Source organism: Cetorhinus maximus, chromosome 10 (assembly GCF_964194155.1).
Source record: "Cetorhinus maximus chromosome 10, sCetMax3.hap1.1, whole genome shotgun sequence".
NCBI classification, from domain to species: domain Eukaryota; kingdom Metazoa; phylum Chordata; class Chondrichthyes; order Lamniformes; family Cetorhinidae; genus Cetorhinus; species Cetorhinus maximus.
Window position 1 is genome coordinate 17126884 of NC_135888.1, and position 16831 is coordinate 17143714.

A 16831-nucleotide genomic window follows, 5' to 3' on the forward strand; every position below is an offset into this window, starting at 1 on the left:
TTAAAAAAGCAGAGGAACTAAAAAACATTTTAGTTTTGCTGCTAACATTGCAGTGTCATTTCAACCAAAAATTACCCCCAAATGTGTACAATGCAAAGCAATCATTTTAAGTTTCTGCACCATTTCTGTACTCTCCACATTTTATACCAACCCTTGCTGCTGCTCATTTTAGAGTACCACTACTGTCCTGAGGACACCATCTCAACCCGCAAAAAGAAAATTACTATTAGACGGAATTTACAGCACAAAAACAGGTTATTCAAACCAACTGATCTGTGCCAGTGTTTATGATCCACACCAATCTCCTCCCACCCTATTTCATCTAATTCCATCTACATATCTTTCTATTCCTTTCTCCCTCATGTACTTATGAAGCTTCCCTTTAAATGCATCTATGCTATTCACCTCACCCTCTCCACCTGGTAGCAAGTTCTAAATTGGATGAAGGAATTTCTCCTGAATTCCTTATTATACAAATACGTTGCAGTTAGTGTGCACATAGGTTTGACATTGTCTTTACGGCACCCAGTTACTTCTTTCCCCACCTTCCAGCACTTTGTAGAACTCTAACCGCCCAAACTGACTAGGCTACTATTTTTTTTGTAGTTTTGACTAATTGTTCGGCATTTCCAGCTGTCAAATTAAGTCTTGCTTTAAAAGCCACACACTGCTCATCAATTTCCCCTCAAGGTTCACTGCTGTGCTGAGAACAGACTAGTAAGAAATGATCTACGAATTATAGACAAGCTCCAAGACTGAACAAAAGATTACACAGGAGAACTTAATGTGTGATCAGTGCGTTAAAGAGGAATCTTCAACTGAATTATTTAATATTTCTATTACTTTCTAGTCATTTTTAGACAAATGTAAGGATAATTTAAGTTCCTAAGAAACAATCAACATCTGTTTACAAGGATGGTGGTGGTGGGGGGGGGGTGTGGGTGTGAGTGTGGGGGAGGGCAGGAGGGAAGGATTATAGGCAGGAGAAGAAGATGAAATAAAGACATGATGCAGAGAAGATGAGTATCTATTCTTGTGAACTGATACGATTTCCCAACCTCCCACTGCGAGGCTCCTCCTTCAGATCACACACAATACATTGAAGCATAGATAACAAACAACATTATGAAGTAATTCATTACTTTGGCCCCAATTATCTCTAATCACCGCGACAGAGCAGTACCCCTGGTGACCAGGGCCATCAGCTCTCGAAACTCAGTCTTGCAGAAATGCCACCAGCTACTAAGGCAGACGGAAAGAAAGCTTTAGTGTGGAACCTTCCACATGAAACAAGCTCCAGTGGTGAATAATATTCAGACACTGCTTAAAAAAATGATACTATTCATAAGCCCTGCACTGAAGTGAAAAAGTTACTTCGTTTTTTTCCTATTTTCAGAGTCATACAAATCAAATCAAAAATAAAATCTACTAAAAGAGGCCCTTCCTTCCAAAACCACTAAATTTCAAAAAGTAAACTTTACTACTTAGGTACTTTTGAAAAGTTTTTTAAAAATAGAAAGTCAATTATAATTCTGTACCCTGTTAAAGCTGAAACATTTCCACCCTAAATATTCTATGAAAGGCTGTAAGTTTACTTTTTTGTGAAAAAAAATCATCAAATTTAGTAAATAAAATGTTTATTCATAAGCCAAAGAGCTGCTACTGGAAAATGATTTGATTGTTGCCTTCTGGCAATTAAGAATTATATCCTTTCTGGTCTACTGATGTCACCCACCATTTCAACCAGGGAGGACAGGCATCGGTTTTATTTTATAACCCGCTATGCAGAGGAGCCCATGGCATAATGGTTACAGCAGAGATTAGAAAATAGTACAGCTTTCCCATCTAAGATTGCCTTATTTGGCAGGGAACAAGGTATCATACTTGGGAGCATCTAGTCTATACAGTTCAGCGTATTACACACTATTTACCCAGTGAGCTAAAATTTATTATGATAACCAGGTTTTACCTTGTTACATCAACATTCAGATAAGAAAATTAACACTGCTCAAGAGGAACTTCAGGTCCAAAGCTGAATTTGAAATTTCTGGATCCTAATTTCAAGTTTCTAAATTCTAAATTGGGTAAATATATACATTTTAAAATCCATAATTAATTTTTGGTGCATCTAAATTCCACATTCAGCCAAATCCATATCAGAGTTCTGCACTGAGTCTACCTGGATTCCAAAACTACTTCATAGCTGAAGCCTACAGTCAGTGGATGAGATCCACAGTCCTATTAGGAAATGGTCATATTTAGGCATGGGTATGAGAAGGTACGAGTTATGAATGGTCACAGGAATGTTTCCACTACTTGGTACTTGTAGAATATAGCAGTAGTGCAACGATCTCACTCCCTAGGGTGGTTAGAGATATATATTTCTAAAAAGGGAAAACTGCAAAGTAGATCCACAAAGGGATGAGATTAGTTGCCTTGCAGAACAAATCTCTGACCTGCAAAATTAGTTTACTTTTTCCATGTTTTGAAAATAGTCGTCTAACAGAAATTTTCTAAACCCCATTCATTCACCAGATGTCTTGATTGTCAAGTTCAGGACTCCTACATCATTGCAGGCAGAAAATGATACTTCATAGCAGTACAGAAATGAAATAGAACAATCTTGGACAAATAACACAGAAGCAATACGCTGATCTGATAGCAGACATCAGAGAATGCTCTGCTTTTAAGAGGTGCATTTACAGTAGAAAAGTTATTTCTCTCCCCTACACTTAAAACTGGAAAGGCTCACAGTTCATACTAATTTTTCCCCTCAAATCAGTTTAGTTCAGGTCAGAGGACAGCGAAGTCCTTTCACTGGATGCCCATGTTTGCATTCCTAAAACTGGCTCTCTTACCCAAAACACATGTCTGGAAACTCATGTAAATGATAATTTTGCTGCTACCAGAACAACATAGGATGTGTGATTTACACCAGGGAGCTCCTTTGACTGCATGAAGACTATGGATTTGACAGCACCAAAGGAATACAGGAGTGCCTTGTGATTTAAGCTTCAGTAGATCTCACTAGTTTGAAAGACTGCATAACTCACTTGCCGTTATGGGTCGTTTGCACTCATGAACTCACTCCTATAATAAACTGCCGCTGTCAGTAATATCCTATAGATTTGTTCTAGAATAAACATGAAAAGATAAGGTCATTAATGGCTAATGAGTTGTAGCTGGACAAATGCAGCTGTGTATTATTGTTCCTCAACAATAAATGTTAAATTAGTAGCTATTTACTTGATGCTTTTACCTGGCCTGATATTCCCCCCCCTCAAGCAGTTTTGCATCAGCCCTGAGTGGTGTCAACAGGTTACCCACTGTTACAAAGTGTCTTCCTCATGTCACAAGAAGATGGAGCAATTGTTAATGCTTGAGCAACCAAGCCATTGAATGGTTCATTAGGTTTCAAGAGGTTGTTTTTTCATTGAATGCCTTTTAGCTTCAATGGGCTGTTATCATTAGCACAGGGTGCAGCCCAAAAGCGGTGGTCTCAGGTCTAATATGGACACAGTCTGGGGCAAAGACTGTTAGCAGTTGCTTCCACCCACTTTTGCTTATTTAAAGTGGCAAACTGCAGTTCTTGTGATTTTCATTTATTTTATTTTTATAAACGATGGGGATTATTGTGACCTGTAAGTGTTAAACTCTTCATAAACTCCATTGGTATTTTACATGTCAAAAGAAGGCCACAAATAAATCAAACTGGAAACTATAATTAAGGTTAGAAATAGAATAGAAAGCACTGAATTTTTGTAAATGTATTTGAGTACATGAATTCAGGATTTTAAAAGGCCCAGAATTTGTATTCCCAAATTAAGTTAAATTCTCTATTTCCTCACACATTTGTCTATATAACAAGTGTCCGTACTTAAGAATTAATTCATTGTAAGTGAAATGCTTTGTGATATTCCAGAGAGAAACAAGACACTATAGAAATTAAAGTTCTTTATTTGAAAAATAAGTTTTTTAGAAAAAAGATTTGCGCATTTTAATTATGTTTCTGTTAATGGGAAAATTTAGTCAAATGACAAGCTCTGCATGTGTTTGGGTCTACTGTTTAGCATTCATCATTTTTTCTGTGCAACAGTCACCTATTTTCGTTACACAAAAGTACTAGTTAGAACACACATCGATTATTATAAGGGTTAAGTGCAAATTAAAAAGTGAATGTAATAAAATTTGTAAGCTGGTTGGCAGATAAAAACTGTCTAAAGTTGAAATAAAAACTGTAAATGCTGGGAACACACAATCTCTCTGGCTTTGAAAATTAACTTTTACAAGTGTGGAATCTTGGTTCTTTGGATTTTAATTATTGTTCGAGGTTTTTAAAATTTTTTTAACTTTTCCTTCGTCTCTCAACTCTCTCTTATTCCAATTTTTCTTTCCCTCTCTAACTTCTGTGCTTGATTGACATTGAATTCAATATTCCAACTGACAATTGCTCGTTCAGACTCTGCACTTTCAGCAATAATTTTTTAATCCGGTTGTTTAAGGAGAGACAAAGTTGCTTGTCCTGCTCACACAGGTCCCAAAGGCCCTGTAGAAGGCACTGCCCTCTTTGGATCACTGGCCAACAATAACTTGCCATGCAATAGCCCAAATTACAGGCAAGTGCAAGTCTCAAATTGTTGCTCAGGATAAAATCCAGTCCTTTTAATTTGTGTGCTTCTCCTACATATCAGGAAACCACGTGTAATACATCTGCCATTCATTTCATTGGCATAAATTCATTGTACTCCAAGAATGAATTTTATTACTTTCAAGGATAGTGTGATCTGATTTTGTTATTTGATTTTGTTTCTGCAGACTTCTTAAATCATAATTCAGATTTGAATTTTTCACTGATCTGTATAATGCATTCACCTGAACTTCATAGACTAAAAAAAATTAAGAGAATACAGCTTTCAATTTTTCACTGTTAGCAGGCTATAAATCTATCTGAACATGCCTACTACTCCCCTGTAATTAAGTAACTCTGGCATCATCAGTAAGTTGTTCCGTTGCACTACTGATATCATACAGCCATTTCTATGTTTACCTCGTCTGTGCTAGCAACACTACAATCAATACTAAGGGTATTCAGAATGGGGATCCACAAAGTGGCCCTCCTTGTGATTTTCCGTCCCTGAAGTAAATGAATGCACCCATAATTTTCCATAGGCACTGGTGGCGAGTATGGTTTCTTTCCATCAGAAGATATTTAGAATATTACTCCTTTATTGTCCAAAGTAAAAGGGGTACATAAGAACAGAAGAAATAGGAGCAGAATTAGTCCACTTGGCGACTCGAGCCTGTTCCACTATTCAATAAGATCATGGCTGATCTGATTCTGTCAATAACTCCACTTTCCTGCCTGCTGTCCCTTTCCCTTGTTGATCAAAAATCTATCTAACCCAGCCATGAATATATTCAATGACTCCAGCCTCCACTGCTCTCTGTGAAAAGGAATTCCAAAGAATAACAACCCACAGAGAACAAAATTTTCCTCACCTCAGTTTTAAATTAAACACCCCTTATTTTTAAACTGTGCCCCTAGTTCTAGATATCCCCATGAGGGGAAACATCCTTTCAGCATCTCCCCTATCAGTCCCACCTCAGAATCTTATATGTTTCACTAAGATCATTTCTTCTAAACTCCAATAACTGTCGGGTCAACCCACTCATCCTTTTCTCATAAGACAACATCTTCATCCCAGGAATCAGCCTAGTGAACCTCTCTGAACCACTTCCAATGCAAGTATATCTCTCCTTGAGTAAGGAGGTCAAAACTGCACACAATGGCTAGGATTTTGTTGGGCCGACGGGTGTCCCGCCCACCAGTCAGAAAACCAGGGGGGAGTCCCCATAAATTCGGAGGGGGAGATCCAAGGGAATCAAGTAGCCTTCAGGCACTTAATTGGCTTCCATCAGGCCTACACTGCAATTGAGGTCGCCGGCAGCAGAAGTCCTGCCTGCCAAGAGCTGCTGACCAATCAGAGGCCAGCAGCTCATCATTATCATCAGCGCCAGCAGAAGTGGTGGCTGCTGGTAGCATCTGAGGCCCAGGATCGCGGAGAGGCCACAGGTGACTGAAGGTAGGATGAGGGTCATGAGCGGGGCCAGAGCCAAGGGCAAGGGGATGAATTTCAGCGGCCAACTCTCTGCCCGATGCCGGGTCCCTCAATCGGACACAAAGTGCCTGACAATGTGGGATCCCCTCCTAGGATTCCAGTGGCAAACCTAGCAGATTTTGCTAAGCAGCCTTCCGAGGATGTGGGAGATCCTTGAGGCCTCCATTTAATTCCTGAGCCACCACTAAATTACAGTGGCTCAGGGATAATGGGCATCAATTGTCTCCTTGATGAGCAGAATTGACATCCTGCCACCAGCAACCAGAAATCCCACGTCAGTTCCTTTATCTCTCTGACATATTCGGGGGGGGGGGGGGGGGGTTTTCCTACCACCGGGAGGACCTCTCCCATGATTAAGTGGGCCTGCCCACCATGAGAGGCTGCATAAAATTCAGCCTGATACTCTAGATGTGATCTCAGCAATGCCCATACAGCTGTAGCAAGACTTTCCTACTTTTATATCCATCCCCCTTGCAATAAAGGCCAACATTCTATTTGCACTCTCATGTACTTGCTGTACTAGCACTCTAAATTTGTGTGATTCATGTACCAGGACAACCAGATCCCTCTGTATCATAGCATTCTGCACTCTCTCTCCATTTGAATAATATGCTGCTTTTCTATTCCTCCCGCAAAAGTGGATAACCTCACATTTTCCCACATTACACTCTCATCTACCAAGTTTTTATCCACTCACTTAACCTATCTACGGCTGGAATTTTCTGGACCTCATGGCGGGTGTGAGGGTGGGGGGGGAGAGGGGGTTGGCGTAACAATATGGCGAGAAGGCCAAAAATCAGTTTCACGCTGACGTGAAAGCACAGTGGGATCATCCGATGGTGTCTGCCAGTGCGGAATGACAATCCTACTGGAGGCCAGCATGAACCCGATTTGCATTCCGCTAATGGGATGCAAAGTAAGGCCCGACTGGAATCTGGTTCTGGTTGGTAGGGGACGGTGGGAGTGATGCCGGGGGTGCGGATACAACAGCGATAGGGGAAAGGATGTGGATGACTGGGAGAGGGGAAATGACAGGGGAGCAGAGCAGAAACCTGACGACAGTCATTTTCCTCAAATTGAAAGTGAGCAGAGTCTCGTGCTGAATGGGCACAGGTGCTGCATGGGTGCGCACCCAGTGGGTGGGCAGAGATGCGGGTCAGCTCAGATCAATAATTGAAAGAGAACACCAGCAGGCAGCATTGAAAATGCTCGGGACATTGAGATGAGTGTGATGGATGAAGGATCTGTGTGTGTGGGAGAGTGTTTACACGAGGCTCCAAAAGGCCCTGCCACACACACGCACACTTCTCCCTCCAGAATCACTCACGTTTTGGTTACGTGCAACTGAACTGCTAGTGGGGGAGGGGGGCAAGCAGGGGGAGGACTTGCGAAGCCTGTAAATGAAGCTGAAAGACACCCTTACATATTATTCAGTGAAAGTGAAAATATTTTCAGATTATAAAATGACAAAATATGTTCACCCGTGCAACCACTTATGATCAGAAATTCTTAACATTTCTAGACCTACCACTTCTAGGAGCTGCCCTGACATCCACAGGAGGGGTGAAGGCAGCCTGTGCAGAAGTTGGCCCTGCTGCCTCTGATAACTTCAGCATACGTCCTCTGGAGAACCGAGGCCTTGAGGGCCCCGGCTTGCTTTGGCTGTACTGCTGTGGGCCAGCTTCTCCCTCTGCAGTGACAAAGGACGAAGTTGAGGGGATCACAGGCAAAGGGGACTTGGAAGCAGCGGACAGCCTCTAAGATTCCTGAATGGATGAGCTGCTGCTCTTCCTCCCTTCAGGTGCCCAAGGTTCCCAGCCTGGCTCCTTGAGGGGAAGGAGCACCTGGAGTGACATTGAGGTGCCCAGTTTCCCTATTGCGTTGCCGCTGCAGGAACTCACCCATGGCTACCTTGATGGAGTGCAGGTCTGGGTGCATTTCCCCGTTTTCTGCTGGACCAAGTTCTCCATGGCGTTCACCACCCTTCTGATAGGGACCTCCATACACGCACATGTGAGCACCGCTTCATTGGAGAGCTGGAGGACTCCTCTGACTTGTGTGCCACTCTGTTGAGGGCTTCCAACAGCTCTGCGTGTTGTTCCCCTGCCCTCTGCTGACTCTCCACGATGAGCTGGAAGGCCAAATCCAGAGGCTCATCATCTGATTCGGACCTCACAGATGCCTCTTCCTCAGCAGACCTCAGAGTGCCGGGGAGCCCGGGTGAACCTGCCTCCTACTGCTGTGGACACATGTCCGTGCGGTGATCACCAGATTGTGAACCCAAGCCTTCTCTAGATCTAGGTCCCACAAAGGTCTGTGTCTCTGCACTGGTGGAGGGTATGGGTAAGCTCTGTGATGGATCTTCATGGCTGCTTATTTCCAGCCCTTCAATGGAGGAGGTTTCCTCTTGGCTGGAGGTGAGGACCTAGAATGAGCTGAGGGACTGGCTGGCTGAGGTTGTCGGTCGCTTGGCAGAGCTCCCTGTGAGCGAAAGTAGAGACAAATAGTGCATGGCAGCAGAGTCAAAAGCAGGAGAGAGAGCACTCACTGTTGCGTTAAGAGAGGGATGAAGTGGTGCAGGATCCTCATGTGCGTGATCGCCACCAACCTCACCGTTGCCACAGGCACGGTCCATGTCCTCACCAGTCAGCGCGATGGCACTCTCCTCAAAGTGAATGAGGGGCCTGATGTGGGCCACTCCAAACCTGGTCTGGGACCTCTCCTTGCTGTTGTGAGCCAGCTTCTCTTGCATGAAAAACAGATTTTTTTTTAGTCATTTACGGGATGTGGGCAACGCTGGCTAGGCCAGCATTTATTGCCCATCCCTAATTGCCCTGAGAAGGTGGTGGTGAGCTGCTTCTTGAACTGCTGCAGTCCATGTGGTATAGGTACACCCACAGTGCTGTTAGGGAGTGGGTTCCAGGATTTTGACCCAGCAACAGTGGAGAAATGGCAATATATTTCCAGGTCAGGAAGGTGTGTGGCTTGGAAGGGAACTTCCAGGTGGTGGTGTTCCCATGTATCTTCTGCCCTTGTCCTTCTAGATGGTAGTGGTCGTGGGTTCGGAAGGTGCTGCCTAAGGAGCCTTGGTGAGTTTATGCAGTGCATCTTGTAGATGATACACAATGCTACCAATGTTCGTCAGTGGTGGAGGGAGTGAATGTTTGTGGAAGGGGAGCCAATCAAGCAGGCTGCTTTGTCCTGGATGGTGTCAAGCTTCTTGAGTGTTGCTGGAGCTGCACTCATCCAGGCAAGTGGAGAGTATTCCATCACACTCCTGATTTGTGCCTTGTAGATGGTGGACAGGCTCTGGGGAGACAGGAGGTGAGTTACTCGCCACAGGATTCCTAGCTTCTGACCTGCTCTTGTAGCCACTCCATTTATATGGTTAGTCCAGTTCAGTTTCTGGTCAATGATAACCCCAGGATATTGATAATGGGGGATTCAGCGATAGTATGCCATTGAATGTCAAGGGACAATGGTTAAACTCTCTCTTGTTGGAGATGGTCATTGGCACTTGAGTGGCATGAATGTTATTTGCCACTTCTCAGCTTAATACTGGATATTGTCCAGGTCTTGCTGCATTTGAACATGGACTGCTTCATTATCTGAGCAATCGTGAATGGTGAACATTGTGCAATCATCAGCGAACATTCCCACTTCTGATGAAAGGAAGGTCATTGATGAAGCAGCTGAAAATGGTTGGGCTGAGGACACTGCCCTGAGGAACTCCTGCAGTGATGAGCTGGAGTTGAGATGACTGACCTCCAACAACCACAACCATCTTCCTTTGTGATAGGTATGACTCCAACCAGCGGGGAATTTTCCCCTCGATTCCCATTGACTCCAGTTTTGCCTCCTTGATGCCACACTTGGTCAAGTGCTGCCTTGATGTCAAGGGCAGTCGCACTCACCTCACCTCTGGAGTTCAGCTCTTTTGTTCATGCTTGAACCAAAGCTGTAATGAGGCCGGGAGCTGAGTGACCCTGGTGTAACCCAAACTGAGCGTCAGTAAGCAGGTTATTGCTAATCAAATGCCACTTGATAGCAATGTTGATGACCCTTTCCATCACTTTACTGATGATCGAGAGTGGACTGATAGGGCGGTAATTAGCCAGGTTGGATTTGTCCTGCTTTTTGTATACAGGACATACCTGGGCAATTTTCCACATTGCAGGGTAGATGCCATTGTTGTAGCTGTACTAGATCAGCTTGGCTAGGGGCATGGCAAGGACTGGAGTGCAAGACTTCAGTACTATTGCTGGAATATTGTCAGAGACCATAGTTTTTGCAGTATCCAGTGCCTTCAGCAGTTCCTTGATATCACGTGGAGTGAATCAAATTGGCTAAAAACTGACATTTATGAAGCTGGGGACCTCTGGAGGAGACTGAGATGGATTATCCATGCGGCACTTCTGGCTGAAGATTTCTGCACATGGAGAGAGTTTGAGCAGGACGCATACAACTGCGTAGAATGTTTGTGTGGCGAGTGCAGCCATGGACAGGATGAGGACGTGAGCTCCAGAGGATATGAGCTTGATGGAGATGTGAGCGTGTGTGTGACAGTTAGTGGTGTTGTTAGTTAGTTAAGTTGTAAATGACCTAATTATCCCAATTGTCTGTTTATTGTTCGTTAGTCAATCCTTTATCCATGCTAATATATCACCCCAACATCATGAGCTCTTATCTTATGTAGTAACCTTTTACATGGCACCTTATTGAATGCCTTTTGGAAATCCAAATACACTCTGCTTGTTACATCCTCACTGAACTGTAATAAATTTGTCAAACATGATTTCCCTTTCACAAAATCAAGTTGACTCTGTCTAACTGTATTATGATTTTCTATGTATTATGATTTACTAATTATCCTGCTTCTACTTCCTTAAAATGGATTCTAGCATTTTCCCAATGATAGATGTTAGGCTAACTGGCTTACAGTTCCCCACTTTCTGTCCCCTTCCTTTCTTTAATGCAGGTGTTACATTTATGGTTTTCCAATCTGCTGGGATCTTTCCAAAATCTAGGGAATTTCGGAAGACTCCAACCAATGCATCTACTACTTATGCTATCACTTTTTTAAAACCCTAGAATGTAGGCCATCAGGCCTAAGGGACTTGTCAGCCTTTAATCCCGTTATTTTCCCCAGTACGTGTTTTATAGGGATCGTGATTATTTTAAGTTCCTCCCTTCTTTCTGCCATTTAGTTTTCTACTATTCTTGGGATGCTTTTGTGTCTTCTACTATGAAGACTGTTACAATTATGGGGCAGAATTTATAGGTCAACAGGCAGGCGCGATTGGCGGGTCCGAGATCAGCTGGGGAACGGACCACCGACCGCGATTTCACACTGGCTGGCCAATTAACGGCCAGCCAGCGTGAAACGCACGCTGAGAAGCACAGCACTGCCGGGGTGGTGGTGGGGAAGATTCATCGGGACTGCTGGTGGAGGTGGTCACTCGAAGTTACTGCTCGGCGAAATCGGGAAACGTGAACCCATTAGAAGCTGGGAACAACGGTGGACTGTTTGCTGTAAGGACTGTAATTCCATGGAGAGCGCAATGTGTGCTAAGTATAAAAGGGGAACATTCCTTTCTGTAGTTTAAAGTATTAGATGTCTACAAATATAAAATAGGGTTTAGTCAATGGTGCTTTTTTTTAGTCAGCTGTTACAATACAAGTTTTAAAACTTGAAATGTTGTGCTATCTTGTTGTGTCATTCTTTCAGCTATTAACGGAAAGTTCAAATTTCTTTTTGTTATCGGTAACTATGAGGATCATAACAGGACAGATACAAAATACTTGTTCAAAGTCTCTGCCATTTCCTTGTTTCCCATTATTGATTCCCAAGTCTCATTCTCTAAGGGACCAATGCTTACTTTCAAACATGCCAAAGATATCAGACAAGCAATGAGCTAATGGGAGGAAAGATTTTGTAACAGTCTCTATCACGAGGGACAAAGTATTTGACAAACTGATGGGAATAACGGCAGACAAGTCACCTGCATCCAAGGGTTTTAAAGGAAGTGGCTGCAGAGATAGTGGAGGCATTGGTTGGAATATTCCAAAACTCACTGGATTCCGGGAGGGCCCCAGTGGATTGGAAAACCGCTAATGTGACACCCCTGTTCAAGAAGGGAGGGAGACAAAAAGCAGGAAACTATAGGCCAGTCAGCCTAACATCTGTCATTGGGAAAATGCTAGAATCCATTATTAAAGAAGAAATAGTAGGACATTTAGAAAAGTTTAATGCAATCAAACAGAGTCAACATGGTTTTGTGAAAGGGAAATTATGTTTAACAAATCTGCTAGAGTTCTTAGAGGATATAACAAGCAGAGTTGATAAAGGGGAACTGGTAGATGTAGTGTACTTGGATTTCCAGAAGGCATTCGATAAGGTGCCACATAAAAGATTATTGCACAAGATAGGAGCTCACGGTATTGGAGGTAATGTATTAGCATGGATTGAGGATTGGTTAACACACAGAAGACAGAGTTGGGATTAATGGGTCTTTTTCAGATTTGAAAGACATAACTAGTAGAATGCCACAAGAATGACTCGGAGGAGGGGGCAGAGTGTAATGTATCCAATACAAAAATAGGTGGGAGGGCATGTTGTGTGAGGACATAAGGAATCTGCAAGGGGATATAGATAGGGCAGAGTGAGTGGGCAAAAACTTGAAAAAGATTGAGTTTAATGTAGGAAAATGTGAGGTCACGCACTTTGGTAGGAAAAATCAAAAGGCAGACTATTTTTTAAATGGAGAGAGACTCCAAAAAAGTGCAGCACAGAGGGATCTGGGTGTTCTTGTGCATGAAACACAAAAAGTTAGCATGCAGGTGCAGTTAGTAATTAAGAAGGCAAATGGAATTTTGGCCTGTATTGCTAGGGGGTTGGAGTTTAAAAATAGGGAAGTCCTGTTACAACTGTACAGGGTGTTGGTGAGGCAGCACCTGGAGTACTGTGTACAGTTTTGGTCCCCGTATTTAAGAAAGTATATACTGGCATTGGAGGCAGTTCAAAAGAGATTCACTAGGCTGATTCCTGGGATGAAGGAGTTGACTTATCAAGAATGGCTAAACAGGTTAGACCTTTATTCATTAGAGTTTAGAAGAATGAGGGTGATCCTATTGAAACGTACAAGATTGTGAAGGGGCTTGACAGGGTAGATGTTGAGATGTTTCCACTAGTGGGGGAATCTTGAACTAGGGGACATAGTTACAGAATAAGGGGACACTCATTTAAAACTGAGATGCAAAGGAATTTCTTCTGTCAGAGGGTAGTGAATGTCTGGAATTCTCTACCCCAGACAGTTGTGAATGCTAGATCACTGGAAGTATTTTAAAAAGAGGTAGATAGATTTTTGAAATATCGGGGAGTTGAGGATTATGAGAAGCTGGCATGAAAGAGGAGTTGAGGCCTGGGGCAGATCAGCCATGGTCTTATTGAATGGAGGGGCAGGCTTGAGGGGCCGAATGGCCTACTCCTACTGCTATTTCTTATGTTCTTATGTTTAGCTACTCTTTTCTTTTTTATAGACCTGTAGAAGCTCTCATTGTTTGTTTTTATATTTCTTGCTAGATTTCTCTCATACTCTATTTTTTCCCTCTTTATTATTTTTAGACATCCTTTGCTGGTTTCTAAAAATTTCCCTGTCTACTGGCCTACCATTAATCTTCGCAGCATTACAAACCTTTTCTTTCAATTTTATCTTTTTTTATCTTTCATCTTTAACTTCCTTAGTTAGTAACGGATGATGCAGCCTTCTCACAAAGTCTTTCTTTCTCCATGGAATATATCTTTGTTGAGAGTTATGAATTATCTCCTTTAAATGTTTGCCACTGCTTCTCTACCATCTTACCTTTTGACCTATTTTCTCAGTCCTCTTTAGCCAACTCTATCTTCATACCCTTATAATTGCCTTTATTTAAGTTTAAGACACTCGTTTAGACCCACATTTCTCACTCACAAACAGAATGTGAAGTTCAATCATGTTACGATCGCTGTTGCCTATCAGATCCTTTACTATGAGGTAACACATTAATCCTGTCTCATTACACATTATCAAGTCTAATATGGCTTGTCCCGGTTAGTTCAAGAACATATTGTTCTAAGAAACTGTCCCGAATACACTCTATGAACTCATCCTTCAGGCTTCCTTTGCCAATTTGATTTGTCCAATCTACATGAAGGTTAAAATCATCCACAATTATTGTAATACATTTCTTACAAGCCCCCATTATTTCTTGATTTATACTGAGATTTGGTAAAGAAGTACCAAAGCTGATTAAATCTTTTTTCAATTCCTGTGTACAAGCAGCTGAACTAACTCTCTGCCACATTTTCCACGATACCACCTACATCCATTCGTAATATATATATACATACACAGCATCATTTAGCATGTCATAACATAATGACATCTTTAGCAACTAAGAAAGTAAATAGGGTAGTGGCAGATCAAACCATATTTCTGGCAATTTACTCAAGCAATGATTATTTAAATCACATGCTCAGCTATTCATTTTCTCCTGTTGCCTATTTATAAATTGTGAAAATTTAAATTTAGAAAATAAACAATGAACTTTCATGATTTCTAATCATCTGACAATTTTAAATTTAAGAATATTATTTCAACACCATGGCGATAATTATTAATTTTAATCCCCAGTGATGATTGGTTATGTTTATTCAGTAACTAGCTGAGCTATGCAGATTAATAGGTCCTAAACTCAATTTCTGCTCTAAAACAGCTAATCTCAACCAGGATGTGCTGAGAGCAGGCCAGGGAATCAGCCAAAAATCTTCTTGTGATCTAGTGACTCTTGTTGCAAACTGCACACTTATGCTGTGGGTGTTGACGTGGCATCATGAACAATCCAGGGAACAGGGTTCAGGATTATCCAATCAGGCCTCATAATTGAACTCTTTACATTCCAATACAATTCTGGTGAATTTAAACTGCACCCTCTCCAAGACCAATACATCCTTCTGAGGTGTGGTATTCAGGTTGGGGGTATCTGGAGGGCAATTCATGATACGGTGGTGTACATATGAAAAGTGAGCTTCACTGAAAGAGCCTTTTCTCCTTTGGAGCTTTCTTATATGTTTATGGATATTCATTCATTGTGCATCAATGTTCATTATCTTAGATTCAACCACTTTATATTTCATCTCTTATTCCACAGCCTATTCTCTTATTCTTCCCTCACCCCTTTGAATGCTACTAATTAGTTGTATACTAGTTATGGCCTTCATAGATTGGTGTCAACAGATTTTATGTACTAGTCTTCATCTAATAATTCGAGTCATTGTTTTAAACCAAAAAAAACAGAATTACTCAATTCAAAATAAGTGTAAATAATACAAAGGTAAGAATATATTGCTAAAGAAATGAATTATAATTTGAATTAAGCAGAAAATTGTACTAGAAGTACCCTATTTTTTCCAAGCTCAAATTGTGAGTAAACATCCTTTTCACTAGTCCGATTTGTTCTCCTCACCTCCGACACTGAATGCGTTTTATCACCTTATGAATCACTGAAACTGCCCTCAGTTGTCTAAACATCTCATTGCCCACCAGTTCACCGTTAATAAACTTCTACTCAAACCATGTCTACCATCTCCTCTCCTAATGTTACATTATCTCTTACCAATAATGCCAGTCCTTCGCCTAGCTCAGCCGTACTATCTTTGCCAAAAATTTCTACACTCTCCTAGTTCTTTTTCTTGTCCATCTTCAGCTTGCAGTCATGTTGTCTAGTTCTGTATATTTGCCTTCAAGTGATTTATAAACAATCAACATTAGAAATTTACAGAAAAACTTTGCAATTAGCTAACAGAAAACAATGTATGCACCACAAAACTGTAACAAAATTCTATTTCTAAAATGCTTAAGAGCTGGAAAGTCTTGTAACAAAGCCAAAATAGACATACCGATAATTTTTTAAAATTGTTAGAAGAAACAGAATAATGGATAATGGAGCATGATTACAAGATTGATATAATCAAGATGATATATAGAATAATGTTTACCTAAGGGTGAGTTACAAACTATAATTGATCATTGATATATTGTTTACATAGAAAATAATGGATTCCCAAGAGTGACTGCAGGGCAGTGTGTGAATTTAGGGGTAAAGCTGCTAAACAGAAAAACAAAAGCATGAGCAGTTTATACTAATTAATGAAATAATTATTGTTTATATTCTATATATACATACTATATCTAGAATCAGGCACACTAGTTTCTATTTTAGTTGGGCAATTCTGTCGGGCCGTCTCCACGACACATCCTCGCCTTCACGGGATTCTGTAGGAAGCATGGTGATAACAGGACTGGTTACCCAATCTGCCACAGCGGATAGCCAATTAAGCTCCAGGTGGGGTTAATAAAGGGCATTCTCCCAATGCCATCTGGATTTTCCAGCCAGCATGGAAGGTAACCATTGAATCAGGAATCATTGGAATCTGTGAAACGGTTGGAGGCTCTCACTGGCAGGCTGGGTAGCCATCAGAGTTGCAGGCTCCATTCAATTAGGGAAGGCACCAGGCTAATTAGTACCCTATTTTTTCCAAACTCTCGTGAGTAAACAATGCCTATTACTAAGGAGGGGCTTTCTCCTTTCTGCCTGTAGGTGCTAATCCTTTTGGCTCTTCCTATGTCCCCATTTGTAGCCGGCTTCCAGGAATGGAGGCGACCTCACACCAC

At 41.8% G+C, this 16831-nt stretch overlaps 1 protein-coding gene across 2 annotated transcripts in view; it reads right to left on the bottom strand.

The window, feature by feature from the left end:
* The window catches only part of ass1 (argininosuccinate synthase 1), a 155335-nt gene that overhangs the window by 92241 nt on the left and 46263 nt on the right, over positions 1-16831 (bottom strand). The gene's annotated exons all lie outside the window — the stretch shown is intronic.